The sequence below is a fragment of the Panthera leo genome, chromosome C1 (assembly GCF_018350215.1).
Source record: "Panthera leo isolate Ple1 chromosome C1, P.leo_Ple1_pat1.1, whole genome shotgun sequence".
Taxonomy (NCBI): domain Eukaryota; kingdom Metazoa; phylum Chordata; class Mammalia; order Carnivora; family Felidae; genus Panthera; species Panthera leo.
This window is the reverse complement of record NC_056686.1, coordinates 100862981-100876519: the sequence shown is the minus strand read 5'-3', so window position 1 is coordinate 100876519 and position 13539 is coordinate 100862981.

Genomic DNA, 13539 nt, shown 5'->3' with positions numbered 1-13539 from the left:
TCCCTCTCTCTCTGCCCCTAACCCACTCGCATTCTGTCTCTGTCTCTCTCAAAAATAAATAAACATTAAAAAAAATTTAAAAAAAAGAAACTTGAAGATTTGGACTGATGGGGGGCTGAAAGCTAGATTAGGCAACTCCTGGAACTGTGTAGCCAGGACTGCCTTAAAGATAGACAGTTCACATGGCAGAAACAGAGTAAATTCCTAACATCATAAAGGTATAGGATGAGAGAGCTAAAAGGGATTTAAAATAAGTAAGTCCAGTCCCCTGATTTTACCAAGGAGGAAATTGAGGCCCACAGAGGTTATCTTTCTCAAGGTCACATAACTAGTGAAATGTCACCGTTCTGATTAAAGTCTCATGGCTCTAGACTAGGTTTCTTTGAAAAAGAAATGTAATAAAAGGACATTATATTCCACCTATGATCAGGTGCTGAAGTGTTTCTTCCTCTGAATGGTTGTAGCTGTGTGCAGACAGGTTTTAAAGTCCTACATACTCATAGTATGGCTCCCATTTTTGTCATTTTCCAAAAACACTTTCCCATTTACTCTGTATTTGGACATATCATTTTTGCATTAATGTGAACATTCAAAGACTATTACTGAACCTTCTCTGCTACCTGGGGAGGCAGCAGCGTGTAATGATTAAAACCCCAGATTCCAATTCTTGCTCTGCCCCTTCCTAGTTGCATGGCCGTGGGTAAATGAATCTCTCTAATCTTCAGTATCCCTATCTCTAATGGAAGAGAATAATTCTATTCCATTATATTGTTGCTATGAGGATTAAAGTAGATAATACAGATAAAGTAACTGTCAAGTAAACTTCAGCTATCACTACATGTCAGATATTGTGCGGGTCCCAGAGATAAGCAACGAACAAGATACACATATGGTCCCAATTCTTAAAGAGCCGATCATATACTTGAAATTCTCTGAATTAAATCTACATTTTCATTGGTCTGTGCCTTTCTACAAGATACTAATTCCTTTTGTTTGATCCTTCTTTGCCCATTCAGTGTTCATTACTTGTCATCAAAGCACTGTTTTCTTTTAAGACCCACTGGAAATTCTATCTCTTCCTTCCATGTTACCCCAGCTGGAAGTCCTATGTCTTTATTTATACTTCCATAATCCCACAGCATGTGGTTTGATAGCATTTTTTGCTATCTTGTGTCAGATGTAATCATGTGTGTCTTCTTTAATCTTGGTAGTCAGTGCTCAGTAATTGGTAAACTCAGTTCTATCACTAACCTTGTCATGCATTATTATTATACTGGTAATTATCTTATTATAGAATCACAAACTAAGGTTCAAAAAGATGAATTCAGCTACCTAAAACCTACCAGCTAGTAAGAAGTAAAATCAGGGCTAGAACACAGGTCTCCCAACAACACCTCTGGAAATGGACTTATCTCTACACTTGCCTCAACTTGGACAAGTTACTCAGCTATAGTTTCTTCATCTGCAAGTGAACAAGAAAAATGGTGGTGAACATGTGGTAGAGAAATATATAATTACAGGGGCACCTGGGTGGCTCAGTTGTTTGAATGTCCAACTTTGGCTTGGGTCATGATCTCGCAGTTTGTGAGTTCGAGCCCCACATTGGGCTCGCTGCTATCAGTGCAGAGCCTGCTTTGGATCTTGTGTCCCATTCTCTCTGCTCTTGCCCCACTTGTGCTCTCTCCAAAAGAAACATTAAACATTTTCAAAAAAAAGAGTGTTTCATGGTTTATCTCTCTCTTAAAAAAAAAAGATATAGTACAATTAGATGCTATAAAAACACTTAATAAATAAAATAAACATTTTCCTCTGTTTATTACTGATCCACTATGTATGAGACATACGTGGTAGATCTGACTCTTGGCTGATTAGTCAGCCAGTGGCCAAATAAGAGGCTTGTCCTTGTGTCCTGAAGCCAAATCCAGTGGTCGTTCCAATATAACACATGTGTCTGTTGGCATAAGCTATCTCTTATCCATCATCTCCTATTCATCTCCAGCCTTTAAATTGAAAGGGATCCCATATGCATTGTCCATGTTATTTTTGTTTGAACGGGTATTTAGAAGTAGGGGAATCTTTTAAAAGAATAACTCAACTGGTAAATGATCGGAGCAACTGGTTTCCATTACCATTGAAGCATACCATATCTTACCTCCCAACCCTCAATATTCTAGCCTTACTAGTCTCTTTTATTCATACTGAAGTGCTTTAAGTGATCCCCCACCCCTGCTTTTTTTTAGTGATTCCTGGTCAAAAAGCAAACCAGTTTTTAGTGTGCCATTAATGACCTATAAATCAGTATTTCAGGCCTGACTAGTATCTTTTCTATTGAAAAATTAAGTACTCCACTGGAGTTTTTCATGTTAAAGTACATAAATATCTAAATACTTAATAAAATACTTCCATGACTTCTGAAATTTTTTAGGGCCATATTCTGTTTGGCAGGCACATTACAGAATTGGCCTTTCTCTTCCTCTGTGTGTGTGTGTATGTGTGCATCCTTATTATTTTTAAATTATTTGCTTCTACCACTCTATCTCTGCTTCTCAGTTTTAAAATGTTTTCTTTAAAAATGCAGCACAAAACTAAGATGTACCTTGCTTAGTTGGGTGTGAACATATAGGACAGAATCAGTAACACAGCAAACTGGATTCACCAAAAGTGGAGCCATTTTATCCCTGAGCCATTTTATCCCTACCATGGAGGTATTACCTGAGGTCAGAGCTTTTCCTGCTCTATTGAGTATTCAGTGAAAACCAAATATTCACTATACATAATGGAGATTAGGACACGAAATAAGTAAAACCAGGATATGTCCTCCATGGAGTTGCCTCTCTGGAAATCAAAATTACACACTAAGAAAAGCTTTAGAAAGGTAAACACAAGTGAGGGCAAAGTAAGATAGAATAGATGGTACACTAAGGACACTGACTCAGGTACAGTGAAAGTGATCTAGTGAAAAAGATGAGATGCCACCTCACGCCTGTCAGAATGGGTAAAGTTAACTCAGGAAACAATAGATGTTGGCAAGGATGCAGAGAAAGGGGAACCCTTTTGTACTGCTGGTGGGAATGCAGACTGGCGCAGCCATTCTGGAAAACAGTACGGCGGTTCCTCAGAAAAATTAAAAGAACTACCCTAAGACCCAGCAATTGCACTACTAGGTATTTATCCAAAGGATACAAAAATGCTGATTTAAAAGGGCACATGCACCCCAATGTTTACAGCAGTGCTATCAACAATAACCAAGCCATGGAAAGAGCCCAAATGTATATCTACTGATGAATGGATAATATATATACAATGGAATACTACTCGGCGAGGAAAACAACACATCCATGACATTTGCCATTCACGACTATGTGGATGGAACTAAAAGGGTATTATGCTAAGTGAAATAAGTCAGAGAAAGACAGATATCATATGATTTCATTCATGTATGGAATTTGAGAAACACAACAGATGAACATAGGAGAAGGGAAGGGAAAATAAGATAAAAACAGGAGGCAAACCATAGGAGACTCTTCAAAAAAATTTAAAAAATTTTTTTTATTTTTAATATTTATTTTTGAGAGAGACAGAGTGTGAGTGGGGGAGGGGCAGAGAGCGAGAGGGAGACACAGAATCTGAAACAGGCTTCAGGTTCTGAGCTGTCAGCACAGAGCCCAACAGGGGGCTTGAACTTGGGAATGGTGAGATCATGACTTAGGCTGAAGATGGACGACTGAGCCACCCAGGCGCCTCTTAAATATTTATTTATTTTGAGAGAGAGAAAAAAGAGTATGAGTGGGGGAGGGGTGGAGAGAGAGGAAGATAGAATCTCAAGCAGGCTCCGCCCTGTCAGAGCAGAGCCCAAGGTGGGGCCTGAACTCATGAACTGTGAGATCATGATCTGAACCGAAATCAAGAGTCGGTGGCTGAATTGACTGAGCCACCCAGGTGCCCCCAGACTCATAAATACAGAGAACAAACTGAGGCTTGCTAGAAGGGAGATAGGTGGGGGCATGGGTTAAATGGGTGATGGGCATTTGGGATGAGCACTGGGTGTCATATGTAAGAGATGAACGAACCACGGGGCTCAACTCCTGAAGCCAAGACTACACTGTATGTTAACTAAATTGAATTAAAAAAAAAAAAAAAGTCTAGTAAGTAGTACAATCAGGATTCAACCCAAGGTCTGACTTCAAATATTCCTATGCTTTTCACTTTATTAAGTACTGCAGGCAAACATTATTGCATTGTATCTCCTGTGTTTTGTTTTTAATGAGATGATAATTAAGGAAAGCATCCTTTGATTTTTGTTATGAGAAACGCTGGGCACCAGATCTGCATGAAGGTGATATAATTTATGATTAAGTGGAACTTTGTTTTCAATGTCCTGTTTGACTCTAGCATTTGTGATCATACTAAGTCTGACACTGGAGGAAACAGCAGGCCCCTGAGAAGAGAAGGGGGCTGGGGCACTGGCCCAGATTCCTTCCATCACTGGGCTACATGCAGGTTCTAGAAGCACACCTGGACCCAGGTTCACACCAGTGTTCGGTCACTCAGGCCTGATGACCCCAGGCAGGAGGCACACTAGACATGTCCTCTTGCCCATGACCAGTCCGAGGTATTTCCTGTGCTCAGAGAGCATCAACCTTTTCTAAATTCCATCAAAAAAAGTAACTCAATAAGCAAGAAGAAACAAGTTCCGAGTGCAGCTGTTAACCATCTTATTTTAAAATGCAGCCCTACCTGCCATAGCAACACACTTGCTCATCACAAAGCCATTCTTAGATCTGTGATCTATGACAAGGCTCATGACCCCACCTGTGAGCTCCCCAGACATAAACTTATCATATCAAACAGATGGGTAATAACATGGAACTTTCACTCTAATAAAAATTGCCTCCTCCTTTTATCAGTGGGTCAGATCAGACCAGACACCAAAGAGTGTTCTCAGATCTAGCCAAACACAGAAAGCTGCTTTTGTTGTACAAAGGGTAATGGAAAATGGTTAAGGAAATATTTTCCAAGCTTAAGACCTATCCAAGACCAACACATTCGGCCTTTTTTTTATAAGTGCATAGGCTTTGTTCAAAGTCAGGCTGTTGTTTGACCTCAAAGCAAAGATGATTCATCCTCTAATAAAGAAAGGCTTTTATATTTATGGAGTAATGAAATTCAAAAATATCTTAAAGCTCATCCAGGCCAATCTCCTTGCCATACCAAAAACATTTTCTGAAGTACAAATGATGGATGGGACCACCAATGGTTTAAAAATATTAAAATTTTTTTTTTTAATTGTGAAATAATCTCAGTAGTATAGCAAACCCCGGATTTAACAAAAAATTTTTGACAGATATTTAAAAAAAATAAAGTTTTTGGGGCACCTGATGTCTTGATCTCTGCTCAGGTCATGATCCCACTGTTTGTGAGATCAAACCCTGCATTGGGCCCTGCGTTAACAGTGCAGAACCTGCTTAAGATTCTCTCTCCCTCTCTTTCCCTCTCTCTATGCCCCTCCTCTCTCTCTCTCTCTCAAAAATAAATAAATAAACTTGAGAAAATAAATTTAAAAAATAAAATTTTACATATACAGGCATGTATATACATTCACACCTATGTCATATATGCATATATATATGTATATATCTATAGATAGTACTGCTTTTTATTGTAAATTTTACATAAATGGTATCAAGAGGGGTGTATATCTATTTTCAACTTGACTGTTTTCATTCAACATTATGCTTTTTTCTAGATTCATCCAGGCTAAACACATTATGCCAACATGTTTATTTCATTTAATTAACTATTCAGTATTCCATTATATGGATATATCAGGATGACTATATAATTTATTATCAAAGCACCCTCTTTTGAGAATTAAAAATAGGGTCAATTAATACTGACATCAGTGTAATAGGAGTAACTTAGGATTATGCCAGGTAAATCAGGAGGTAAGGTCACCCTAAGTATGCTACAGTTTTTATGCATCTGTATTGACTGACATTTACATTGTTTCCAACTTCAGGTAGTATAAGCAGTGATGCAGCGACCATTTTCAAACACGTATCCTGATGTCCAAGTGCAAGTTTTTTCTAACATTCTACTTCTGAGCCTTAGATATGTATGTTTTCACTTTACTACATATTGACCTACTGCTTTGCAAATTTATAACTCCATTAGTTATGCATAGGACTTACTATTTTCCCTCACTTTCATCAGTACTTACAGAATCACTTGATGCGGGGGCTGGGGGGTGGTGCCTGGGTGACTCAGTCAGTTAAGCAGCCAACTCTTTTGATTTCAGCTTAGGTCAGGACCCACAGTTAGTGAGATCCAGCCCTGTGTCAGGTGCTGTCCTGACAGCATAGAGCCTCCTTAGGATTCTCTCTCTCCCTTTCTCCCTGTCCCTCCCATGCTTGTGCTCTCTCTCTCACTCTCTCTCTCTCTCTCAAAATAAATAAACTTAAAAAAAACTATTAAAAAATAAGAGTCACTTGAGGAGTGGCATTTCATTACTGTTTTTTGCATTTCTCTGTTAACAGTGAGATTGTACAACCTTCCATATGTTTACTAGCCATTTGGATTTCCTCTTCTTTCTGGTAAACGGCTATTATTTTGTGATATTATATTCAGGTTAATCTCAGGTAAACAAAATAGGGTTTTTTGTTTTTCATCCTGTTTGAAAATCTCTCTCTTCTAGGTGAGTTAAAGCAACTTATGTTTTCTGTGATTAAAAATATATTTTACTATATATTTTTATTTTATATCAACCCCGCTGGGAGTTACCAATTTTATTGAAGTTTTCAAATAATTAAATGCTGATTATAGACAAATTTGGTGAGAATTGATATCTTAATAACATGAATCTTTCAATCTATGACCATGGGATATCTCTCCATTTATTTGGATCTTTAATTTTCCTTTTTGCTAGCTTTAGTATTAGTATTTTGTTAGCCTGATATTTATTATTTTTGAAGCTACTGTAAATGGTATTTAATAATTTATTTTCAAATTGTTATTAGGATGTACAATTGATTTTTATATATTCACCTTGTGTGAGTTAATTGTTTTTACATTTTTAATGTTTATTTATTATTGAGAGAGAGAGAGTGTGAGCAGGGGAGGAGCAGAGAGAGAGGGAGACACAGAATCCGAAGCAGGCTCCAGGCTCTGAGCTGCAGCACAGAGACTATCATGGGGCTCGAACTCATGAGCCATGAGATCATGACCTGAGCTGAAGTCGGATGGTTAACGGATTGAGCCACCTAGGTGCCCCTTTTGTGAGTTAATTTATCAATGATAGCCTTGCTAAATTAACTCGTTGACTCAAATTGTAGATTTGGGACTTTTCAATAGTACAAAACTACATCATTTATGAATAAAAGTAGTTTTGCTTCTTCCTTTCATTTCTTTTTCTTTTAGTACACTGGAGTATGGGAGTGAATCAAAGTAGTAAAAACAGATATCTTTGCCTTATTTCTGACCTCAGAAGGAAATTTTTTTAACTTTTTTTTTTGATGTTTATTTATGTTTGAGAGAGAGAGGAGAGAGACAGAGACAGAGACAGAGACAGAGAAAGACAGAGTGCAAGTGGGGCAGAGAGAGGAGACACAGAAGCAGGCTCCAGGCTCTGAGCTGTCATCACAGAGCCCACTGTGGGGCTTGAACTCATGGACCACGAGATCATGACTTGAGCCTAAGTCAGATACTCAACCGACTGAGGCACCCAGGTGCCCTAGGAGGAAATTTTTAATGTCACAACAGCAAGTATGCTATCTGTAGGGTTTTTATAGATGGCTTTTATCAGGTTAAAAATTCTATCCTTAGTTTGCTGGGAGTTTGTAACATAAACATGTTGAGTTTTATCAAATGCTCTGTGTCTATTGAGATAAACATGTCCCTCCCCCCCCCCCCACCGCCGCTTTATTCTTTTAAAATGGTTAATTACATTGGTTGATTTTTTCTGTTAAACCAGCCTTGGAATAAACCAATCGCACTTAGTCATAATGTACTATGCTTCTTATATATCAGCTTTGACAGCCTGAGAAATTTTGACCCTGAAATACCATGTGAGATTTGGTTTTACCCTGAAGAGATTTTGAACTTACCTTTTGAGGTTCCTGCCCCATGCAGTTTCAAAATAATAGCAATAATCTTGAGTCCTCCACTCTGTTGGGACTTTATTCCCTAAGTACTCCAAGGTGATGGAAATTTCATTCTGATTTTTAGAAGTTTGCACTCCAGCTTCCTAGGCTCCCTGTCCCCAAATTCAGCAAATGTTTGCTGGGAAAACTAGGCATGTGTTTCCATCCTTTTGAAACTATAGAGTTTAATTTTTAGAATTGAGGAACACAATTTCAACGGAGGAGAATAAATTATGTGAGAAGGAATCATTGTCCATCAGAAAATGCAGAGTTAACAATGACTGATGTCTAGCCTGTTAAATCTGTATCTTTAAGCCAGAGAAAGGAAAAGAGGGGCTGAAGAACTCCAGCCCAGATACTAGATTAATTTAAATGCTATTGTATCTCCAGCACTTGGTCCTAATTGTCTCCTCTTGAACACTCAATACCTGCATTCATGCTGGCTGGCCCCAGGGACCCAGAGCAGCCCACTGTCCCCACTGAAAGGAAATGAAAAATCGGCTGATGCTAAACAGACCTCCTTTAGCAACTATAGCCATCTAAGCACTGTGTCCTGCAGCGTGATTAATGATTTTTCTTTCCCTTTATGTTTAGGAGCAATGTGTTTCAGAAAGAAAGGGAGAGAAATAGGCTGAAGAAGAGGAATGAGGGAGAGGGCCGAGATGCAAAAGTAAAAAGGGGGAAACTATATAAGAGGAGGAAAGGAAAGAAAATAATTTTTCGATATTAGAGAACATTTCATAGAATTAGAACGGTATGTTTTCTCCTAATATAAAGGATTCTACTTCTGCCCCTCATAAGTATAGCAAGTTACTTAGGTCAATATTACCTAAATAATACACTCTACTGAAAACAGTAAAGAGAAAGGAAAATTAAAAGAGGTTCTCCCCCACTATAAAACTTTTGTTTTTAAGTCATCTCTACCTGACCACCAAAAGATTAGCATGATATGTTGCATATATATGATGCATCTATACTTATCGATATCCTATCATGAGGGATGTGAGTTGTAACATCTGTCACCTTATTTATTGATATAGTTGATTTTCCAGGTCTGACAGCCTAGACCACTTCCCCACATGTGTCAAAGGCTCTGCAACATGGAAAAAGCTTCTGCCAGGGGCTGATACATTACAAAAGCTGGATGTTAAAGGTACAAAGGCTATTTCCCTTTTCATCTTCAATGCCAACTCTGGATTTTCATGCATTGGATTCTCAACAGCTTCCCATAAGGCTATAGATCTCTTGTTAATATGGACCCCATATCCTGGGGTCTGAAGGCTGTGTCAGCTGTGACTCCTGGAGAGCATCTTGCAGAGGGGCTTAGTGGAAAGAAAGGGAAAGGTGTTTAGGGGTATTGTGTGCAGCTAAGGTTTGAAGCACCCAGCAGCAAAGAATCAAACATTTGTGCACATGAGACCGAGCAAGTTTACTTGTCTGGAGCATAAAGTAATTATAGAAGAACAAGAACAAGAATACTAAGGGATGTTGATAGACAGTCTTAAAGACTAGTATGAAACGTTTGTTTGTAATTAAAAAGACCAAGACAACAGAAAACCAGTAAATTCCTGAGAACCTATCAATAGATCAAAGATGAGATTCATGCTTACCAGTCAAGGCACTGGAGTCTAACTTCATACAAATGTTGGAGAAGGAAAATTGTTTCTACTGTATAAAGGGCAGACTGAAGGGGCAGGCAGCTGGCAAGGGGGATGATTTGTAATATTTTAGGTGTCATGTGATTAGAGAAGGCCAAGACTAGAACATGGACTAGAAAGAAGTAGGAAAGGATGGCTCTGAAAGGTGTTTCGGATAAAGAAAGATGAGGACTTAGAGACACGCTAGTCATGGGGGTTCTGGAGGAAGTAACCTGTAACGCTCCAGGTGGTGTGCCAAGAAAGTAGGATGGTAGCACGCCATTGATGAGGACGGAAAGTTGGGAAGGAATCAGGGTCCTGTCTAGGTTTCAGTATGAGTTTTCTTGCCACCTCTTTATTAATGCAGGTTTTATGACACAGGTGTAATAATTAATCCAAATGGCTAGCAGATGTGGCTATCCATCTTGGGGCATACTGGCCCCCAAACAGTCTCCCAATCAGCAAATTCTCAAGCAAGGCCAAAGAAAATTAAAGAAAATAAATTCTGTTGAGATATTTATGGAGGCCACCTGGATAGAAATTTGACAGCTAAGAACTTGCCTGGATGCCAGGCAACTAAAGAAAGGTCAGAGCCTCTGGAGCGATAGGGCTCGTGGAGCCACAGAACAGAAATGGAGGGGGAGGAGTGTTCAATCACATTCCATCTGAAAAAAGATAAAAAATGGAGTTTTACCTTGCAGAGAGAAACATTGCTCAAGTCTTTCTCTGTATGCTCTGGAGATACCTGCCTTGTGTCTTGACAAGAATCCTGCCACTTCCTTTAATAGTGCACTCTACCCTTGCTGAACCAATCAATCCATGATGGCTTCATTTATGTATTAGTCACCTCCTCTTCGTTTCTTCTATTCATTCTTTGATTCTGTCAGTTCATGTTCTTAAATTATCACCTCCCTGAAAAGGAGTTGAAAGTCCTTGAAAGTTCCTAACTAGTCTACATGCCTTCCATCTCTTTCTGCTCTCACCATAGCAGTCACTCTAAATTACAATTTTGATCATATTGTTTACCTATCTAAAACATTTATCACTTCCCTTTTGCCCACTGAATAATATCTAAATGCCTTTGCCTGTTACTAAAGTCTCTACTAAGTGGGAGCACCTGGGTGGCTCAGTTGGTTAAACATCCAACTTTTGATTTCAGCTGGGGTCATGATCTCAGGTTCATGAGATTGAGCCCCTCATTGGGCTCTGTGCTGGCAGCACAGAGCCTGCTTCAGATTCTCTCTCTCTCTCGGTCTCAAAAATAAATAAATAAATAAACATTGAAAAAAGTCTTTACAGGAGCACCTGGGTGGCTCAGTCAGTAAGTGTCCGAACTTAGTCCAGGTCACAATCGAGTGGCTTGTGAGTTAGAGCCCTACATGGTGCTCTGTGCTGACAGCTCAGAGCCTGGAGCCTGCTTCCAATTCTGTCTCCTTCTCTCTCTTCCCCTCCTCTGCACACACTCTGTCTCTGTCTGTCTCTCAAAAAGAAATAAACTTTAAGAAAAAAGTCTTTACAGAAGGAGATAAGATTTATCTTTCTAGTCTCATTGCATACTACCAGTACCTCTCCTATATGAGCCCTCTGTTTCAGATAAACTAATTAAAATCTCTCTTTCAGAATAATTTCTGTCCCTCTTTTTCTGCTTATACACTTGCTCGAATGACAGAAACTCCTCCTTTTTTCTCTACACATTTTCAAAACCATAATCTCATGCTTTAAGGGCCAATTCATAGCCTACTTCCATTTATTTGGTCATTCAACTAATATTAATTAAATTAAAACTATGTGTTAGGTGCTGTTGTAGGCTGTGGGAATACAGTGGTGAAAAGATAGACAAGATCCTTGCTCTCATGAAGCTTCCGTTATAATGGGAGATACAACAAAATAAATAATTAAAAGAAGATAAAGAGTAAACGTAATGATAAGAGCTTTGAGGAAAACAAGTTTCCATGTCAAGTTAAAATGGAGTAAGCCCACTCCACCCTGTCTCTCCTACTGAATACAACTATAAAACTTATACAGGATGCATGGAACAGCTATTTCAGGACTCTGAAAAGTAAATGGCAGCAGACATACTTGAGAAGACAACTAGAATTCTGGGTATCTCTGAGCCAGCAATTGGTTTACCATGCACCTGAACTAGGAACCTGGAATTAGGTGTCTGAATGCAAACAAAGAGCCCTGCAGGAATTCTTGCTCAAGAAGCAGGGAAAAGCAGTTAATAATCTTCAGAGCCAGAATGCAGAAATATTTCCTTGTTTTTTCTTTTTTTCCCATTCTCTCTATTTTCAATCCCTAAGCGATCCCATGGTAACAGTAGCAGGTAATGGTAGCCCACAGGAGCCAAAAGTCTGAGAGAGGAATTATTCCTTTTCATTTAATGGAACTGTGGTTTCAAGAGGATAAGGCCAACACTTGTTGCATGTTTTCTCTCTTCACTGTTCTTATGCTTAGCCCCTGATGTAGTTGCAGTTGTAGAAATTTGTAACAGCAAAAGAAAACTACAGTCCCAGTTTCCAGCAAGAGCACCAAAATGAGGAGTCCCAAGGACTGGAAAAAGTATCAAAGAGGTTGCTCAGACAGAGGAAATCCATAAAATTATTTATGAATCCTTAGACTAACCTTCTTGCCATGCATGCATGGATCTGATCATTCTCAGATATCAAACACTGAGAACTAAACTAACAGAGACCATATTTCAGGTCCCAGACTGGCTACTAGGTGGTGCACATGAAGGACATATCTGCATAATACTGCACCTGGCTTTAAAAACGGAATTGACATTGGAATGACAGTACAGGGAAGGTGGGTCAGAAATTGTGACCAAAACCTAACCAGCTTATCTGCCTACGAAAGGAAAAATATCAACATTCCTCATGGTATCCAAATAAGACCCAGAGTCTCATAATATAAAACAACACCAGAACCCGGAACATCCCAAATTCCATGAGAAGAGATAATCAGTCGATGTCCACACTTAGGTGACACAGATGTCAGAATTATTTGACAAAGACTGTAAAGCTGCTATTGTAAAAATGCTTCAGCAAGTGATTGCAGACTCTCTTGAAACATATGGAATAATAGAAAGTCACAGCAAAGAAATAGAAGTTATAAAGAAGATGCTATGAAAATTATAGACAATAACCAAAATTTTAAAAAGTTCCCTAGATAAGTTCAATAGCAGGATGGCGGTGACAGGGTAAAGAATCAGTGATCTTAAAGATGGATCAATAGCTATTATCCAGTGTAGAAACAGAAAAAAAATATTGAAAAAATGCATCAATAGAGCCTGAGGTACCTCTGTGTGATTAAAAAAACCTAATGCTCATTTTGTTGGAATCCAGAAGAGGAAAAGGTGCATTACTGATAAAAAAAATATTTGAAGACATAAAATCCAAAAGCTTCTCAAATTTGGTGAAATACTTAAGTATACAGATACAATTTCACTGAACTCTAAAGAGAATAAGCCTTAAAAAAATCAATGCATAGATGTACCATAATGAAAATAGTGAAAACCAAACACAAAGAAAAATATTTGAATGCAGCCAGTGCATTACCTATAGGACTACAATGATTTGAATGATTGTGGATTATTCATAAATCATGGAGGCCAGAAAAAAAGTGGTACTTTAAAAAAATAGATTTTACATTTTAGAGCAAATTTATGTTCATAGAGAAATTAAGCAGAAGGTACAGATACCCTCTGCCCCCTCATTTGCTTAGCTTCCTCCATTATCACACCTCTACAGATGCATAGCTTC